The sequence below is a fragment of the Bos indicus genome, chromosome 3 (assembly GCF_029378745.1).
Source record: "Bos indicus isolate NIAB-ARS_2022 breed Sahiwal x Tharparkar chromosome 3, NIAB-ARS_B.indTharparkar_mat_pri_1.0, whole genome shotgun sequence".
Classification (NCBI taxonomy): Eukaryota; Metazoa; Chordata; class Mammalia; order Artiodactyla; family Bovidae; genus Bos; species Bos indicus.
The window spans coordinates 102735160-102753585 of record NC_091762.1 but is presented as its reverse complement, the minus strand read 5'-3'; the positions used below and the strand labels follow the sequence as shown (position 1 = coordinate 102753585).

The window sequence follows — 18426 nt, the reverse complement described above, 5'->3', positions numbered from 1 at the left end:
TGTTAACTGGGAGAATAGGCCAATCCCCTTCTCTTTCCCCAAATTGATATTAGCTCTTGGCAAGAATGTAATTGCCAGCGTCCTAAAATCAAGCCATCAAATCCTCTCTTGTGAAAATCATTGAGAAGTCATTAAAGGGACTAGGACCATATTCTTATTCAAACAAATCCCAAAGGGGATCAAGAAAGGAACAGACATCCTACCCTTGCCACAATAATCGGATTTACTGATTCCCAGGGAAAAGGGAAGACACGATGCTAATTTGAGGCAGTTAAGGAATTATTTCCTTTCTCAGTTTGGCTTTAAAATGTACTAGGCCTAAGAAGTAGTCTTTAAGGGTATGAATGTATTTGTTTAACAACTTCAGTATTTAAGGAAACCAGTATGGATATGGACTATTGAAAAGAAAATCCTTGAAGTAAAGAAACCCACCTTGAAAAATGGGAAGTAGAATGCCAACACATTTCCCACAAGAATAATTTTGGGGAGGAGGTGTCCATTCAGGCATTATTGATCAAATCTGCAGATATGACTCACAAGTTATCTTGGGGAACTGAATGGGGGAAGAGAAGAGGTCCAGGGAGTGAGACCGCCATCCTGGTGGGGAAGGAGGGGCTTTTCTGTGTTGCAAGGGTGAATTGATGAAGGCTGCAATTGAGAGAAAACCTGTCTAAAGGAGGGCAGGGGAGTGATGTTAGCATTGGCTTCTTGAGATACTTACCTCTCTGATCTCAGGGAAAGTCCTAGTTAGTACTCAACTGTAACTTCTTCTTCTGCATTGTGATACCTCTTCTAAGCTGCCCTGTCCTACACTGAAGCAAGTCACACATGGCAGCCCAGCCTCATATGACGGTCTTGGGAAGAAGGAAAAGGTGCTATGGTGAAGGCTGGAGGATTCCACCTCCTACCTCTTTGCTGGGGTTCCGAGGGAGGAAGCAAAGTTTTCTCGAGCAATTTACATCCCAAGCGCCAGGTGATGACCAGCATTATGAGATGCGATCACCCACAGAGCTTAGAAGAACATTTAAAATGGTGCACCAGCTTCTAACTGAATAACGCAAGGGCGATCTAAGACCGAACTTCTACTTTTCTGCTTAGGTTAGAAGAAATTCTAAAGGGGGTGGTATTGGGGAGAGGGAAACATTTTTCAATGTATTCATTTAGTCACAAATACAAGGAGAGTCTTACTATGTACCAAGCATCTTAAATGTTTTTTAAGTTTTCTATTTTGCTTATTGACTTATTTTACTTTTGGCTGTGCTGGGTCTTCGTTGCTGCATGCAGGCTTTCTCTAGTTGCGGTGAGCGTGGGCTACTCTTTGTTGTCATGCATGGGCATCTCGTTGCAGTGGCTTCTCTTGTTGCCGGGCACAGGCTCTAGGCTCACAGGCTTTAATAGCTGGAGCTCGTGGGCTCAGGAGTTGTGGTGCACAGGCCTAGTTGTTCCTCAGAATGTGGGATCCTCCCAGACCAGGGATTGAACCGGAGTACCCTGCACCAGCAGGTGGATTCTTAACTACTGGACCACCAGGGAAGTCCCATTTATGTTTTTAATAAGTCACCTAAGCCTTTTAAGAAAGAAGGTAGGGTAGAGAAAGAGGGAAAAGAACTCAATAAATCTTGGTTGAATCGATGAACTTTAAGAGCCAGATGGCATGAGCCTTAAATGAGCAGGAATTTTTCCATGAGGCTGAAAGGAATAATGATGTGGGCGTGGCTTTCGTGAGCAGGAAGGCTCTGCCCTGCCTCCTTAGTCTGCACTTGTGGAGAATGGCAGCTTCCCTGGAGACAGTTGCCAGGTCCTCAGTGAGGCAGAAATTGGAGGCAGGCCTTCTGAAGAGGCTGAGGGTATCTGCAGGACTACAGGCGAAGGCTGGGGAGGCAGCAGTGTGAAGCTGGATCAGGAGAAAGGAAGTGCAGAAGGAGGCTCATGGATGCTGAAGCTGGCACTCATTAAAACAGTAGCTGAGGATTACTAGGATATGGGACCCCAGTGGGATTAGCTTTTAAGTGGTCCTCCAAACCAATGCTATTAGAGTCTTGGTTGTGCTAATTCTGATAATCATCAAATAGCTTCTATTTTCAAGAACCTGTGATATAAAGCTCAAATGACGCTCTTTACAAACACAGTGTTATGTCATTCCTACAATGCTACAAAGTGGGTAGTATCCCCCTGTTACAGAAGAGGAACGTGAGGCTTAAACAAGAGAAGTAATTTGCCCAAGACCAGGTAGCTTGTAAGTGCCACAGGCATAATTCAGGCCAGGTCTAGTATGTCTCCAAAGGTTGGCCTGCCCCTAGTAACTGATTTGTCCTGAGTGTGGCCAGTTCAGCCTGGGTGTCTGGTGGCACTGGCAGCTTTGGGGAGCCCTTGGAAACCTGGAGGTGTCTGTGGTATAAACCTGTGTGGATCCAAAGCCTTGGTCAGAAGCCCCTACTACACTTATGAATCCCAATGCCCACGTGGCCGGGAACCCCCATGGACTCTACCCACCTTCCAGATGGGGTGAGGGGCCCAGCGAGATATGTTTGCATAATTACGTGTGGAAGAAACAAGACACTGTAAGAATGTCTAACAAACAACTCTGACCTACATCAGGGAAGGCTACCCCAAGGAAATGATGCTTGCACCAAAAGTTGAAGAATGAACTAAAAGGTGAAGTGATGGAGTAGAAAAGTCTTCTACAAAGAATGGTTCAGGGACTTCCCTGGTGGTCCAGTGGCTAAGACTCCACATTCCCAATGTAGGGGGCCCGGCTTCAGTCTCTGATGGGGGAACTAGATCCTGCACACTGCAACTAAGAGTTCACTGTCGCAACTAAAGATCCCGCTTGTTGAAACTAAGTCCTGGCATAGCCAAATAAATAAATATTTTTTAAAGAGAATGTGCAAAGGCCTGGTGGCTGGGGCGGGTGGGGACACAAGTATCTGAGGAATTGAAAGGAACCTAGCGCAGATGCAGGGCACTGAGCAGTGGGGAGCATGGTGCTGGATGATGTGGGAGGCGGGCAAGGGAGGGCCTTTAGTACTTGCTAAGGAGTTGGCTCTTTATCCCAGAGCAATGGGAAGTCATTAGAAGGTTTTAAAAGGGGAGTGAGTGACATGATAAGACTGGAGCAGGGCGGGGCAGACGTAGTGAGATCAGTTAGGAGCCACCGTAGGAGTCCAGATAAGAGCTAACAGTAGCTTGGACCAGTGAAGTACTGCTAGAGATGAAGAGAATGGGGTAGATTAGAGGTGCTTTGGAGGAAAGTAAACAGGATCTGGGGATGGTTCCTAGGATTCTGGTTGGCCTATTAGGTGGACAATGGTGCCATTCACCAAGACAGAGAACCCCCAAGAGAATGAGAACCGTGTGTTAGGTCTCAGACATGTTCAGGTTGAGGTCCTCTGAGAGATGGAAGTAGAGATGACGAGGCTGTTGGCTAGGATCCTCCTGGTCAGGAGAACAGGAAGTTCTCCAGGCTGGATGCATAAAGGTGTGAATCATCAGCAGATGAGTGGTAATCGAAGTGGTAGCACAGATGAGATCACCAGGGAGGGTCCACAATGAGAGGGAGAAAGGCCTAGGAATGAGCTCGAGGAACACAAGCCTTTAGGGGAGGAGGGTGACCCTACAAAGAAGCCTGAGAAGGAGACCAAAGAGACAAACCAGGAGAGTATGGTATCAAGGGACTCAAAGAAGCTAATGTTTTAGGAGTTTAGTAATCAAGACGATTAGTAAGATGAATGCTGGGGGAAAATGCCCATCGTGTTTTGTGGCATGGAGGACCCCGTTCAAATGTTATGCTCTGGGGAAGTTGTGGGAGGTGAAAGCAATGTTTGACTGAATGCCTGAGTGGACAGGAATGCCCAACGGCCAATGGTGGGAAGGGAGCCAGGGTTAAGGTTGCAGGGACAGGTTGGTGGAAAAGATCCAGGTAAGGTGCGGGGCAGGGGTGGGGTGGCTAGAGAACTCAGAGAAAGAGGGGATAACAGAGAGAGGCTGTCAAGGATGGGCAGGAGATGGGAGGAGGGGTGTTTCCTCTGAAGCAGCGAGGGTGGGGGGGTGTAGGGAGATGTGTGACTGTGCTAGTAAGGCACTGGGGGGTTCCTGTCTGCAGCTTTAATCCTACAAAGGAGCAGGCCAGGTCACATCTGCCAGCAAGGAGGAAATGGGCTGGTTGGAGGCTTAAAGAGAATGGTGAAGGTTGAAAACAGCCATTGCAGAGAGGTGGGGTTCCAAGCTGTGGGGAGAAAGGTGCGGAGGGCCCGCGTGCAGTTAGCAGCTGTGATTTACGGGAACAGCACTCTGACCCGTGGGGTTACTTGGCTGCTTGAGCGAGCACAAGAAGGCGGACAGGAGGGCGCGTCTGGAGCTGGGGGTCTGCCAGACAGATACCATCAAAAGGCAGAGAGGCAAAGGGGCTCAGGGGATTGACAAGAGTGTAATTAAAACATTAGGCCTTGGCATGTAGGTGGGACAAGAAGAAAAGTGAAGGCAGGAGAGAGCGGGTACATTAGGAGAACACAGGCCCGCAGCGGGGAAATCTGAGACCCAACAGTCATCTCATCTCCAGGCTCCCTGAGCAAGGTGGGAGCAGCAGGTGCTGGGGTAGGGATGGTTGAGGCCAGTGTTGAGGGTAAGAACAGGGGGCCTAGCAGCCTGCTGATGGGGATGTAACGAGGTCAGAGCTGGTCTGTGAGCACTGGCACCGAAGGCACCCAGGCAGAGGGCAGGAAGTGGAAAAGACCACAGAGAAGTCCACTAAGCTGCAAACAGGCATGGCTGTGGGACTGGGCAGTAGGCAGGCGAATAGTCATTGTGCATGCATGCCAAGTCGCTTCAGTTGTGTCCGACTCTTTGTGACACTATGGACCATAGCCTGCCAGCCTCCTCTGTCCATGGAATTCTCTAGGCAAGAATAATGGAGTGGGTCGCCATTTCCTTCTCCAGGGGATCTTCCCGACCCAGGGATCGAACCCGGGTCTCCCGCATTGGCAGGCAGGTTCTTTACCACTAGTGCCACCTGGGAAGCCCAGGTAGTCATCGTGTCAAGAGCAACTTCAGTGGAGTGATGGTCCCAGAATGCACGTCACAGTGGGCTGAGTATGCACAGGAGACGGGAGAGTGGAGGCTCCCTGTGTCAACAGCTCTTGGGTTCGCAAGGATGGAGAACAGAGAAACGCTCCACCTCTCCCACTCTGGAGGGGCTGGTGGAGTCAAGGGAGGGGAGTTTTTAGGATGGGAGAGACTTGAGCGTGACGGAGAGTTGATAGGAATGAAACAGTAAAGAGGCTGCAAATGGGGTCAGCCCACTTGCCACTGGGGGGCGCACCTCAGGAGGGAGAAAGGAAAGAACAGACAGGGTGGGTTTCTGGATTTGATAATTGAGAGTGGGGGTGTCCCCACTATTTTCTCAGAGCTTGAGGGGAAGTCATCATCAGAGTGTTCTATTGAGATATTAACTCCTGTCTCATTTACACACACACCCTCCCCGCTCCCAGCCCCCTGCTCTCCCGCCCTCCGCTCCCCTGCAGAGTGACTCACCAGGCAGGAGTGAAAGGCATTAGCCAGACTTTTGCGTTCCAAGGCCGGAGCCTTTTTCCTCCCACTCAACACCTGAGATGGTACACAGTTTTGTGGTGCTGGCGTCTGAGTTCTTTCTGACTGGGCTGAGAGAGAGAACACCACCGAGTCTTAGGGAGTTGGTTCCCCAGCATCGAAGAGGGGGGCAGGAGGACAGGCGTTCCCCATCCCACTCTGGCATGCACCCCCCACCCCCAGAAAATGACTATGTGTGACTGCAAACACCAAGGACTAAGGGCTGCGACTTTGAGGGTCCATGAGGGAAACCCCCATAAAGAGCCAGGGGTGGGGGAGTGGCCCTGCAGATAGGGGACAAACAGTGGAAGCCCCAGGGCAGGGACGGCTGATGTCTGCAACAGCAGCGCCAGCCTGAAACAGACCTCAGCCTTTCTCCTCAAAGAGGACCACAGACTGAGCATCTTTGGGGCTGCGTGAGCCCCTCGGCGTTTTTGGATCACTGGAGGGAGGTGAAGGAGAGCTGTGAGTGATACGGAATTTTCACAAATCTGGTGGGTAGGGACTCAGGCTGAATTTAATTTGATTTAGACCCACTAAGAGATGACTAAGAGCTGTATTTACGTCATGAGTTGGAGCAGAATGTCCAGTGGGCCCAGGACCTGGACAAAGGGTGAACAGTGAGTGGGAGCTGACATCTGGCTCTCCCCCCACCCTGCCCCCCTGGGGCTGGAGCCCGGCAGACACAGACCTACCACGTGGTAGCGCTCGGCCTTCACAGATGAGCACAAGGACGTCCCTCCCCGCGAGGCCCAGGAGCAGGGCAGCAGGTCAAGTCCACATGGACCCCAAGCTCAGAGTTTGGCAGTCTGGACCGAGTCTTGGCTCCTCTCCTTCCACAGTGCTCAGGCACGCACAGGCCCAGCCACCTGAGGCTCTCGTCCACATGCCCCCAGGGCCTAGGCCTCTGGTTCTTTTACCTCGGCCTTGTGTCTAGTCCCAGGCGCTGGGCACACTGAGGTCTGGGCCGGCTGCTTGCAGCCAGTCTCATGCCCCACCTCAGCAAACACCTGAACCACGCATGGTTCTGAAAGATGGGCGAGCAGGGGGCTGGAGACCAATGGTTTGAGGTTCTGAGAACCCTGTGTCCCTGACGGGGTTGAAGCAAGAGCCTGGTTGGTGTAGCATTGAGTGGGGCTGCCGACTTCAGCCACAGGCGAGTAAGGCCCTTGGCCCATAGGGCTTTCCAAGTATTAGGTTCACAGACCAGGCACTGCTGAGCTGAGGGAACTGGGCTGTCGGAGCTGCAGACCCACTGAGGCCCAGTCTGCAGGCAACAGGTCAGCAAACACCACAAGCCCCTCTCAGGCCAGGCCAGGCCAACAGAAGCCCCAAGTGTGGAAGAGATCTGAGGGTTGGTCAGGGAGCCTTCCTCACCTGGTCACTTATGTCTGACGGTCCCTGAGCACAGAAGGGGAAAATCTATCTTTTCAATCCTTTAATACAAATCTACTGAGCAGCTTTTGTGTATCAGGGCCCAGTACTGGCCACTGGGGTGCGGCAGTGGACAAGGCAGGCTCCTTCCTCCTGCCCTGTCCTCAAGGAACCCACCACCTTTAAGGTGGGGGGCAGACACAGATACTAACGGTGGTGACACCCAGAGTTTAGAGTTTGGGCAGGCAAGACCCCACTCAGCAAGAGGTTAGAGGTGGCTCCCTGGAGGAAGTGATGGCTCCAAATAGGTACCATTGTTTCCAGGGGACTGACCCCACTCAACATAGAGTCTTCTTATATATATATATATATATATATATATAGTGTGTGTGTGTGTGTGTGTGTGTGTGTGTGTGTGAAGCCACTGTCACTGACTGACATCTTTTTTAAAAAATATTTTATTTATTTATTTGGCTGTGCTGAGTCTCAGCTGTGGCATGCAGTATCTTTTTAGTTTAGGTCCATGGGATCTTCAATTGTGGCATGTGGGATCTAGTTCCCAGACTAGAGGAACCTAGAGCCCTAGGTTCCCAGGGCTTGAACCTAGGCCCCCTGTATTGGGAGTTCAAAGTCCTAGTCACTAAACTACAGGGAAGTCCCACAGAGTAAGTCTTAAGAGGTGTTTTTTATGACTATGTGTGAGAGATTTTTGTGTGAACTGAAGCCCAAAAGTCAAAAGCTATCTCTGTCTCTTTCCCATCTCCTCCCCTCCTCCCTTATTCTCTCTCCATCCCCACTCTCGCTCACCTCCCTTGGGATGATCTCTAGCCCCTTTCTATATTTCAAATTTTACAGGTTGCATTAGATGAGGGTGCAGAGGGAAGATGCCCTGTTTCTGGTCCAGTGACTAATTGAATGAGGTGCTGCTGCCTGAGAGGGGACTGCTGGGGGCTAGCAGATCTGGGGTGGGAGAGACAGTGAATTCAGTTTACCTGACCAACAACTGAGGAGTGGTCTAGAGAAGACTCTTGGAAATACTCAGAACATTGCTTCCCTGGTGGCTCAGACAATAAAGAACCTGCCTGCAATGCAGGAGATCTGGGTTTGATTCCTGAGTTGGAAAGATCCCCTAGAGAAGGGAATGGCAACCCACTCCAGTATTCTTGCCCAGGAGACCCATACCAGGGAGACAGATTTGGAAGTCATCAGCATTTGGTTGGTGGTGGTAGAGACGGTCCATGGGCAGAGAGCAAGAAGGGACAGTGTAGACAGATCCTGGGAGGAATAGGAGATGGTAAAAAAGAGACTGAGAAATGGCAATCAGGGAAGGAATATAGGCCACTGAAGCCAAGAAGAACTGTTTTCACGAGTCAGCAAGGAGCAGGCATCACTGGCCGGAAAGTATACTTTTTTAAATTTAGAAGAAACCCTCCCCCGAAGCCTAAACTCACTCCACTTCTGAAAAACAGGCCAAAATGTCTAAAGATGCACAAAACTTGCAATACCTCCTCCACAGGACACCAAAATTATCAGTGGATAAAAAACCACAGACTAAGAATGTTCATTTTTGATCCGTTTGTCATCTGGAATCCGGATCTGATTGTTTGCCCAGAATCACTCCCATCCCCTTCTCACACACGAGGGGGCGCACACACACCGCCTCTAAATTCAAGTCCTGGGCAAAAGCAGGCAGTGAATTAGGTGGTAACCATAACTCCACTCAGCTCCTAGCCCCAGACCCCCCACCTCTACCTCTGCCCTGCACATCACATTGTGCTCCTGGAATCCAGGTGCTTCAACAATCTCCAGACTTTATTTCTCACCTGACCCTCAGACTCACAGAGATATCACAGAGACCCCACAGATCAGAGGCCCCATAGGGGTCCTCATCTGACCTAGGCAGTCAGGGTAGGCTCCCCATCTTTCATGAGGGGGGCAGGCAGGAGAGGGCTGATGTGATATGGACTGCACAGTAGGTCTGAGATCAGAGGCTTTGGTGCCAAGGTGTGTCTCTTGGTTTGGAGCTCACCAAGTTCCTATGAGTTAGGACCTGTAGTAAATCTTTTGGTAAGTTATTGGTTTAGCCAGAGATTTTATAGGGTCAGCATTTAAGTTTGATATGAGGAGTCAGAAATTCAATACTGAGGTTTATATCAGGCTTGGAGGACACTATTTAGCGGTGAACTAAGGGCCAATTCAGGACCTGACTCAGGTCGACCCCAGTTGGCGTTGTTGATTTTGGGGCGCTGGCCAGCCTCAGGTTGGGGTTGACATCGGGTCAGAGGAGTAGAGTGAGTATGGGGCTGCAGTGAATTTGTATGGAGCTTCTACAAAGCCAGTCTCATAAATCCTACGTTCCAAGATTACCACTAGAGGTGAGTCAAGTTAGGGTCTTAAATGGCCCCTCAAATGGACGAGGTCTGAAGTCAGTATTTGTATTAGGGTCCTTTTCTGGGGACTCAATCACAGCATGTTGGTATTGACCTGGGGCTGGGACTGCAGTATTAAGAGTTTTATGGAAAGGCTTGGGGTTCACAAAAAAGTGCTGGGTAGCTACCATAGCAAGGTAGCTATTGGACTTTAAGGTTCACACAGGGATTGGGGCTCAGCACTGGTACTGGGGTCCATTTAAGGACCAGAGTTGATGCTGGGGTCACGGTCAAGTAGAGGTGATAACGGGGTTTTAGCCTAAGAATTGGTATTTCAGTTTAATATAGGGGTTCAGATTAAAACTACTACTCGAGCCAATTTCACGGCAGATTTAGGGGTCTGGACTTACTATTGAGTTGGGGTGGGTCCGGGCTCAATAGCAGGTTCAGATCTCTATGGAGAGAAAATGGGGTCCTAGAGTAATATCAGGCTCACATTTGGATTGGAAGCCTATAGTAGGATCCGGACTTCGTATGGAAGTTTGGGTCTGCCCATGCTTATTATTGGGGTTCCGGTTCTGTACTGGGGTCCGGGTCGGTTTAGACGCGGGGTTGGGTTGCGGTCTCGGGCCTACGCGGCTCAGCAGCTCTACGAGCGAGAGTGCACGAGGGGAGGGGCGGCGCCGGGGACGCGCACGGCAGGGGCAGGGGCGCGGGCGTGGGCGCGGGCACGCGGCTGGAGCTGGCGCGGGAGCGGCGGAATCGGTGGCGGCGGCGGCAGAGGCGGCGGCTCCAGCTCCGGCTCCGGCTCCAGCTCGGGTGGCGGTGGCGGGAGTGGGATCCGGTGGCGGCGGCGGCGGCAGAAGAGGAGCAGGAGCAGCGGCCCCAGAGGCTTGGGGGGGACATGCGGACCGACGGCCCCTGGATAGGCGGTGAGTGACCCCCGGGCCCCCTTCCAGTTCCCTCCGCATCGGTCCCTTCTCCACTCCCCCGCCCTCTCCCCGCGTTCTCAGAGCAGAGCTGGGGGCGGTCCCGGGGGGCCGGGGGCGCCGCTTAGGCCGGGCCGCGCCCCCACCTGCCGCGCCCGCCGCCTCGGCTAAGCGCCCCCACCAAGCCCGGCGGCTCCTCCCCGCATTACCCCGCGGCAGACGGACCCCCCCACCATCACCCTGCCGCCGGCTGGCTAGCTCCCTGCCGCCCCTCGCCGCCTTCTCCTTTCTCCGCCTCGCCCCCTCCCTCCCGCCGCACCTGAGCCGCAGCCCGCGCCGCCCCCCCACCCCCCGCCCAGCGCAAAGTTTCCCTTTTGCGTCGGGGCTCCCCCTCCTGGGTCCCGCCTCGTGTGCCCCCACCACCGGCGCGGACACGCTCCGGGGGCGGCCCTCAGCCTCCCACCGCCTCCCCAGCTCCGGGCGGGTCCAGGCCGCGCCCCCACCCCCGCCACACAGGCGCCCCCTCCCAGCCGGCGGGGGATCCGCAGCCGCCGCGCCCCCGTCTTGCTCGCGGCCCGGGCGCACGTGCCGTCCCGGGGTGCGCGGGGCGCGAGTTTGGAAACCCCCACCTCCCCACCCCCAACCCAGGTCGCCGGCGCGGGCCGGGGAGGCGCTGGGCCGGGCTGTACCCGCCCCTCCCCGGGTGCAGTGACCCGAAGGCCCTGGGGCGACCTGTCCCGTGAGGACGTGTCCACTCGGACCCGCTCCGGAAAGTTCACTCAGTCGCCGCCCGGCGTCCCGTCCCGTGTTGGTGTGCCCCGGTCCTCATCGCTGTGCCCACGATCCTGTCTCGGCTTATTTCTCCTTTTCCCTCCGTGTTTCCGTCTCTCTACGCCCTTCAAAGCCTCTGGATCTCTGTCTCCCCGTGTCGCGGCCTCCCACTTTCAACCCACTCCACCCCCCAAGCAATCCCCGGGTCTCTCTGCTGTCTGCGACTCCCTCCGGGGTCTCCCTGCTCTCTCTCGCTGGGTCTCTGTGTTCTTTCTCCCGGTTCTCAGGGCTCTTTGCCGGGTCTCTGTGTTCCTTCTCTTGGGTCTCTGTGTTCTTTCCCTGGGTCTCTGTGCTCTTCCCGGCTTTCTGCTCTCTCTTCTCAGGTCTCTCTGCTCCCTCCCCCATCTCTGGGTCTCCCTTCCCTGGTCTCTGTCGGGTCTCTTGCTGGTCTCTTAGTGTCTCTGTCTCCCACGGACAGGAATCTCTGCCGCCCCTTTGCAGAGACCCAGACCTCCTCCTCGTTCCTTTGGAATGCTGCCCCTCTGGTTCTTCCACCCCAGGGTGGGGGATGGGGCTAGTTTTTCCTCCTCTTTTCAACACCCCCCAACCCCCAGTGCAGGGCCCCCAAGTTGGAACAGGTTGATGGGTGGGTGCCGGGTACCTGTCTGAGCAGTAACATGGAAAGGAGGCTGCTGGCAGGAGTGGGTGGTAGGGTCCTCTGGATTCCCCTGCCCCCCCCCCCCACCCCGCCCCGGGGCAGGCCTGGAGTCTGGACTGTGAAAGTGTTGGTGATGAAGACTCCCCTTGGGCTCCCAGAGTGACCTGGTGTGGGATCTGACCAGAGAATCCAGAGAAGTGCATTGGGGTGAGAGGCCTGGAAAAGGATCCAAGGCTGGTGCTTCCAGGGGGATCCTCAATGGTGAAGGATCCACCAAGAAGGCAGGAGATCTGCTGAGGGATCCTTTGAGAGGCATATGGCATCCAGTGGGATCCAGAGCAAGGTTCTGTCAGAAAAATCTCAGGAAATTCTATGCTTGGCTCCTTATTAACTCTTGCTTCAGGGAGCAAGAGAATCCCAGTTTTTCACTGATGGTATGAATGAGCCTAGGGCTTCAGGAAGGAGTAGGTGAGCCTCCCCAAGCACAGCCCCCCACATCCGCAGCCCCAGCCCAGGCCACACACTCACAGCCCCCTTTTCCACACTCAGCTCACCCTCCCCCCCCCCACCTCCACTCCACATCCACTTGTCTCCCCAGTGCCCTCTCATTTGCACACTTGGGCCTGCGCAGCAGCCAGAGCTTCAAAATCTGCTGTGTTTGCACGCCCATGTCCCAGTCTGCGTGCTTGCTTACACCCTCACTGCTCCCCTGTGCACAGCCTAGGAAGGGTGTGTGTACACGTGCAGCCTCATGCTTTCTTGTGCACACATTTTCTCCTACATTTTTGCTTGCCCAGTTTCCCCTTGTCCTTGGAAACATCTCTGTAGTTCTGTTTTCTCCTTGCTCTTCCTCTTCCCTTTTTTCTCCTTTTACAAAGAAAATAGTTTTCATATACTTTCTTCCTTTCTCCTTCCTCCTGCAGCTCCTGGCCTCCCCTCTGGTCAGCCTCGTGCACATAGCGCGCATGTGTATGGTGTCCCGGCTTCTAGGGGAGGAGGCTAGGTTTGGGTGCTGGTGAAGCAGTTGGGGAGGGGATTTCGGGGAGTGGGGAAGCGTTGCAATAAGAGCAGCCTGGCTGCTTTCCTTGGGAATTGTGTTTATGTGCAGCAAAACGCTGGCCTTTGCTCTCTGTGCTCCCTCCACTCTTGTTCTCGTCAGTCCTGACTGTGGAAGTCCAGTACAGTCAGCAGGAGATAGGACCCAGACCTCTTCCTACAGAGGCTGTGACACATACTACAGCCCCTCCACTTTCCAGTTTGAGACCTTGGCGAGATCCTGTTCTACCTGAGTCTCAGTTTCACTCCCTATAAAATGGAAGAGGTCGTCCAACCCTAGCTGGTTGCCAAGGCTGTCGTGGGAATCCCCTGTGTGGCAGTGTATCAGCAGCAGTGGCTATTGCTTCTGGTGTGACTGATACTGCTGTGTGCTTGGACCAAGCTTGCAGCCAGGGCCCTGCCGTTGAGAAGCTCATGGTCCCTGGGGGAACAGACTGCATCATGAGAATGCAGAGCAATTCAGTAACCTCTTATTGATTGCTGACTGTGTGCCAGACTCTAGGCCAGGCACTTTCAGCTGGGCTGCCATGCCTCCTATGGGACTAACTGCTGTGTAGAAGAAGCAGCCCACTTCTTAGGAACTGCTAAGGTTAAGCCCAGCATCAGCTTCACCTAAAGCAGCCACCATTCTGAACTGAGGTTAGAAGATTGGAGGAGTTCACCACAAGTTCAGAGATCAAGATGAGATGAGTCCCAAAGAAGACCAAGAAAATGGGCTATCTGAATTGGGGTTTGAGGGATGAATAGGAGTTTTCCAACTGAAGAAAAGGCACTCCAAGCAGGAAAAAAAAAAGTATGTCTAAACACCCAGAGGTCTTATCACTTGTGGTGTGTTCGGAGATAGAGCAAATCTAATGCCATGTTAAGTAACTATGACTTTACTCTGAGAACACAAAAGGGAAACACCAAATAATTAAAGCTTGAATGAAAGGGAGGGGTGTGTGGAATGTGCTGTGATCAGATTCATGTTTCCAGAAGAGGATTCTGTGGCTGTGGGAAGTAAATAGAAACAGGATACCCAGTGAGGAGAAGGGTGAAGGTAAGTCAGATGAGAGAGAATGGTGGTTTGGTAGCATGGAGCCATTTAGAAGGCACACGTTTATTAGGACAGGATGATTTATTGGATGTGGGAGTGAGGGAGAGGAAGGGGTCTAGGTTCCTTGGAGTGACTGGGTAGGGCTTTCACTGAGCCAGGGACTTGGGGATGAAAGGTGGATTTGGGGAGAGGCAGATAATAAGCTCATGGTTCGACCTGTTGGCCTTTGAGATGCTTGGAGCATTTGAGGGTGGGATGAGGGGGTCTTTTAGGAGGGAGATGTGTGTGAGAATCTGGAGCTTGGGGGAGAAGTCTGAGGAAGGATGGAGAGTTATATGAGAGCGTGTAGAGCTGTGCCCAAGAGAAGACAGCCTCACTGGTAAAAAGTGCAGACTCTAGTTTCAAACTGATGGGTTCAAAACCACTTAATAGCAGTGTGACCTTGAGCAAGTTGCTTAGCATCTCTGAATTTGTTTTCCCTTTTGTCAAAGTGGATATAGCAGAAGTCCATATCTTGTGCGGTGGTTCGAAGATTGAAGTTAATATGCAGAAAGTGCTTAGAATAGGGCCTGGCATCTAGTAAGTATTGCTGTCTCAGTGTTAGCAGTTCTTATTATAATAATCATCAAAGGGGGCGGTGCAAACCCAGCCCATCAGAATCACAGTGGGAAGGGCTTTTAAAACTCTTTGGGCATCTGCTCACCTAAAGTAGCTGCAATTCTGAGCTTTGGTTCGCAGGCTGGAGAGTGCCTAGCCCTCAGCCCTCAGCCCTCATGCCATCCCTGGGATCATGCGTGTTGCTCAGGTGTATCTGACGTTCAGGTGGGCTAGTGTGAGAAGACTAGAGGATGAAGCCCTGGGGAAGAGACGTTGGGAACGGGGGAAGGGGATTCTGAGAAGGGGCGGCCTCAGCGTGTTGGATCCCCTGTCTCCCCACCTGCCCTGGCCCTGGGCGTCAGATGAGGTGTCTGCCTCTGAGGTCCAGATGTACCCAGACTCTGTCCCCAGTGTTCAGATCTGTGAACAGTCATTTGGCTCCTTGGCAGTGTTTCAGCTACTTCCGGGAACTGTTCTGGTGCAGCTATGGGGGCTGCCTGGGAGCCGCTTGAGAGAAGTGTCCATGCTCCTCTAGACTTCAACTTGCTTCTGATCCTGCTGCCAGGCCGGCTTCCAGACTTGGCAAATGATAGAGAGCCCTGCCAGGGGCCAGCCCTGGCTTAGTGCCAAGGCCTGCTCACCTGATCCTGGTCACAAATGCCAATCTCGCTCCTGAGGCCTTTGTGGGTGCCAGCTGGTGATTCCTAACTTGGGTCCGGTACCAGCCAGGCCCTTTCTGAATAGCTCTCCCGTTGGTCTCCTGGGTGTGCCTGGCAGGCCTGGCTGATGCTGTGTCTGGGGTGGTTCTGGGAGCTCTGCAGGTGACCCTGACGGGTGATTCCGATCACTCTCTTAGGTTGTTTTGGGCACTGGTGGCTCCAGGTGCTGTTCTAGCTCTTCTGGAATCCTGTTTGTGCTTCAGGGTCTTTCCACGGGCAAGGTTCTCTGCCTGCTTTGTCTGTCCTCTGACCCACCTCCAGGCCATTAGGGGCACATCCCCCTCTATCCAGGTGTGGCTCCTGCTCAGCTTAGGTCCAAGCACCAGGCCCAGGGCTCCTGGTGTGGCCCTGGGCGTGGTCATAGTGCAGCTGGCTTGGGGGACCCTCCCCATTCTCTGCCTTGGACTCTGCCCCAGGGTCCCTGAGCAACGGTGGAGCTGACAGCTTCACACCTGGCCCTGTGAGGCCCCAGTGAGCGTCCCCAGACAAATGGGCCTTTGAGTTTGGGACATGGAAGCTGGTTTGTCTGGCCAGACCCACCTGGCAGCCTGTGTGCTGGGAGCAGGGGCCACAGGGAGCTTTATGGAGAAGCCGGTGGGCTGGGGGCAGGAAGCGTGTGACCATCCCGAGGCCCAGGGCTTTGGGCTCTTGGGGGAGGGGGCAATGGAGGTAGGAGAGGATGTGAGCTTCAGGGTCAGCATGAATGGTCCTGGGCTGGCTAGGCCTGTCCTGGTCAGTCAGGATGGGGCTCTGGCCTGAGGATGTCCCCTGTGTTGCAGAGGTGGTCAGTCTCAAGTGAGGCTGATTCCCAGGTGCCAGGTGTGGGGGGTTGGCCTTGGGGGCTCCCTGACCCAGTCCTATGGATCTGTTTGGGGAGGAGCCAGGGTGGAACTGCTGTGTTGGGCAGGATCCCTGTGTGCGTGGCAGCGTGAGACCAAGGAGAAACCCGTGCAAGGTGCAGCCCGAGTGGAGCGGGCAGCAGGGAGATGGTTGCTGAGCAGTGGGGAGGGGGCTGTGAGAGCTGTGGGCAGGTCAGACCCTTCCCCCACCCAGGAGGGGACCCACTCCAGGTCGGGGCTCAATAATGGTTCCAGAAGGACGGGGCCGGGCCCTGTCACTGTGTGTGTGCCAGTGGAAGAGGCATCCAGGGGCACACCTTCATTTTAGAAATTATAGAGCAGCACAGAGTCAAAAATAAACATTGCTTCTGAAGCTTCTTTGAAGGCTCCATGCATGCTGGCGCGGTTCTCCCCAGGTTGGGCTGTTTTCCGTGAACTCATTCATGTGTCCATCTGCCCAGTTAGCATATATTGACAGAGCACCTACTATGCGCTGGCTTTCTGCTGGGAGCTGGGGACCTGGAGCTGAGCCGGCACGCACCAAGCTTATTATGGTTGTGACTCAGCGGCCACTCAGCAATTGTGTAAATAAATAAATCATCACATCTGTGGTCAGTGCTCCGAGGCAAGGTCCAAGTGTGTAGCCTGGGACATCCTGGAAGGCCTCCCTGAGAAAGTGCCCTTGGCTCTGAGAACCGAAGGGTCACTGGCTAGAACAGGTGGGGAGTGCAGTCCTGGCAGTGCAGCAGGGCCCAGGCAAGGCTGAGAGACTGTAAGAGTATGGCACATGTGAGGATCAGAAGAGGAAATTGTCAGGCTGGCTGGCTGGCAAGGGAGCACGGCCAGGTGGGGCTGCAGAGGTGGGTGGGCAGAATTGCTGTGCTGGAAGGTCACGCTAAGGAGCTTGGACACAAGATTTTCTCCCGAGGTCAGGGGCTTGCTCTGTGTTGTTCACGGCTCTATACAGGGTGCCTGGCAGAACGGCTGGCGCATAGTAGGGGCTCAGGAGCCTGGAAGGAGTGAGTGAATTAAGCGAAGAGATGGGCATTTTTACTAAATGGAGATCGTCCTGCTTGAACAGTCCCATAACCTGCTTTTTCCGCCCCTGCATAAACAGCACATTTTGAATGTCTTTCTGTGTCAGTACATGTTCTGCTGCGGTGCTGTTCTTAACGTTTCCTCGTCCTTTTCCCTCTTTCCAGGAAGGAGCGGAGGCCCCGGTGCCCTGCCCTCGGTGCTGGTTGTCCAAGAGTGACTGGCGTGAGCAAGCCAAAACCTGGTGAGTGTCCAGCCAGGTAGGGGTGCGGAGGACCAGGCTGGGCAGTTCAGATTTAGACTCAGACTGGTGGAGAGCCGTGCAAGGATTGTCGCCAGGGGACATGGTGATGCAGGGTGCGTGTGGCAGAGAGGTAATGGAGGCCTGGACAAGGAAGGCAGTGGTGGAGGTGGAGAGGAGGGATTCGAGTGCTATTTAGGGAGGCCGAGTAGACAGGACATGGTGAAGGGTTGAATGTGGGGCAGGAGGCGGGGGGTGGCGGGGGGAGGTGTCGCGGATGGCTCTCGAGTCTCTGGCTGGAGTGGGTGGTGGAGGTGGCTGGGGAATGATATACAGCTTGTCAGCTGCTGTAGGTGTGAAATAGGCTTCAGGATAACATTGCAGGACTTCCACCAGGATGTCTGTGCTTCCCATTCACCATGTTTCTCTAGAAAAGACTGTTCCTGTTGACTGTACGTTGTGGAAGAAAGAGCAGGATCCTCACAAGATCTGGGGCCCATTCTTCCACGTCTCTTTGAAATCGACTTCTATCTGCTAGAAGCCCAGAGTGTAGTTGCAGGGGATGAAGTTGGAGGGTTTGGTTGCAGTTGAAGTGTGTTAGGCCTTGGATGTCAGACTAAAGACTCTCCTGAGCGCGATATGAAGGCACTGAAAGTTCTTACTCAGAGAACCTGCATCCGCACATTCATCCGCCTGTTCTCCCATTCATTTGTTCATTCATGAAACGTTATCTGCATGTCTACTGTGGGCTAAAAGCAGCAGGCAAAGCTGAGGGCCTTGATCGGATATGCATTTCTGTAAACTGAAGGGAGCGTTGGTTTGTGTGCAGGCGGGGCTGGAAGGGAGTGACCAGAGGCAGGAAGCCCACTGAAGACATGGGTGCTGATGAGATCTTCCTAACGTGGTGGTTGTTGGGGTAGAGGCAGGATGCATTCAAACGTATTGACCAGCTGCACAGGTGGGATGAGGAAAAGGGAGAATTTGAGGAGGCCCAGCTGGTTTGGGTGACTGGTCATGGTGGTGCTCGTCGCTGAAGTAGGGACCTGGAGGAGGGGTTGGGGAGGATGGGTTCTGGTTGAGTCTGAGTCCTCTGCAAGTGCCCTGAAGGCAGAGCCCATGACTGTCTTGTTCATCACCCTGCCTTCTGGCTCAGGGCCCCATATACCCCCCTGGACAGTTCTGCATGATGGCCAGTGAAGAGGTCTGTGGAAGAGATGGG

At 53.7% G+C, this 18426-nt stretch overlaps 1 protein-coding gene across 8 annotated transcripts in view; it reads left to right on the top strand.

The window, feature by feature from the left end:
* Positions 1 to 10079: 10079 nt before the first annotated feature.
* PTPRF (protein tyrosine phosphatase receptor type F) overlaps positions 10080 to 18426 on the top strand; it is an 84371-nt gene continuing 76024 nt past the window's right edge. For 7 of the 8 annotated variants that reach the window (XM_070786701.1, XM_070786699.1, XM_070786698.1 and 4 more), the window contains exons 1-2: positions 10080 to 10258; positions 17134 to 17210. The gene's annotated coding sequence lies outside the window, so the exon portion shown is untranslated. The remainder of the gene's footprint in view (positions 10259 to 17133; positions 17211 to 18426) is intronic. The other variant, XM_070786702.1, reaches the window with a different exon arrangement.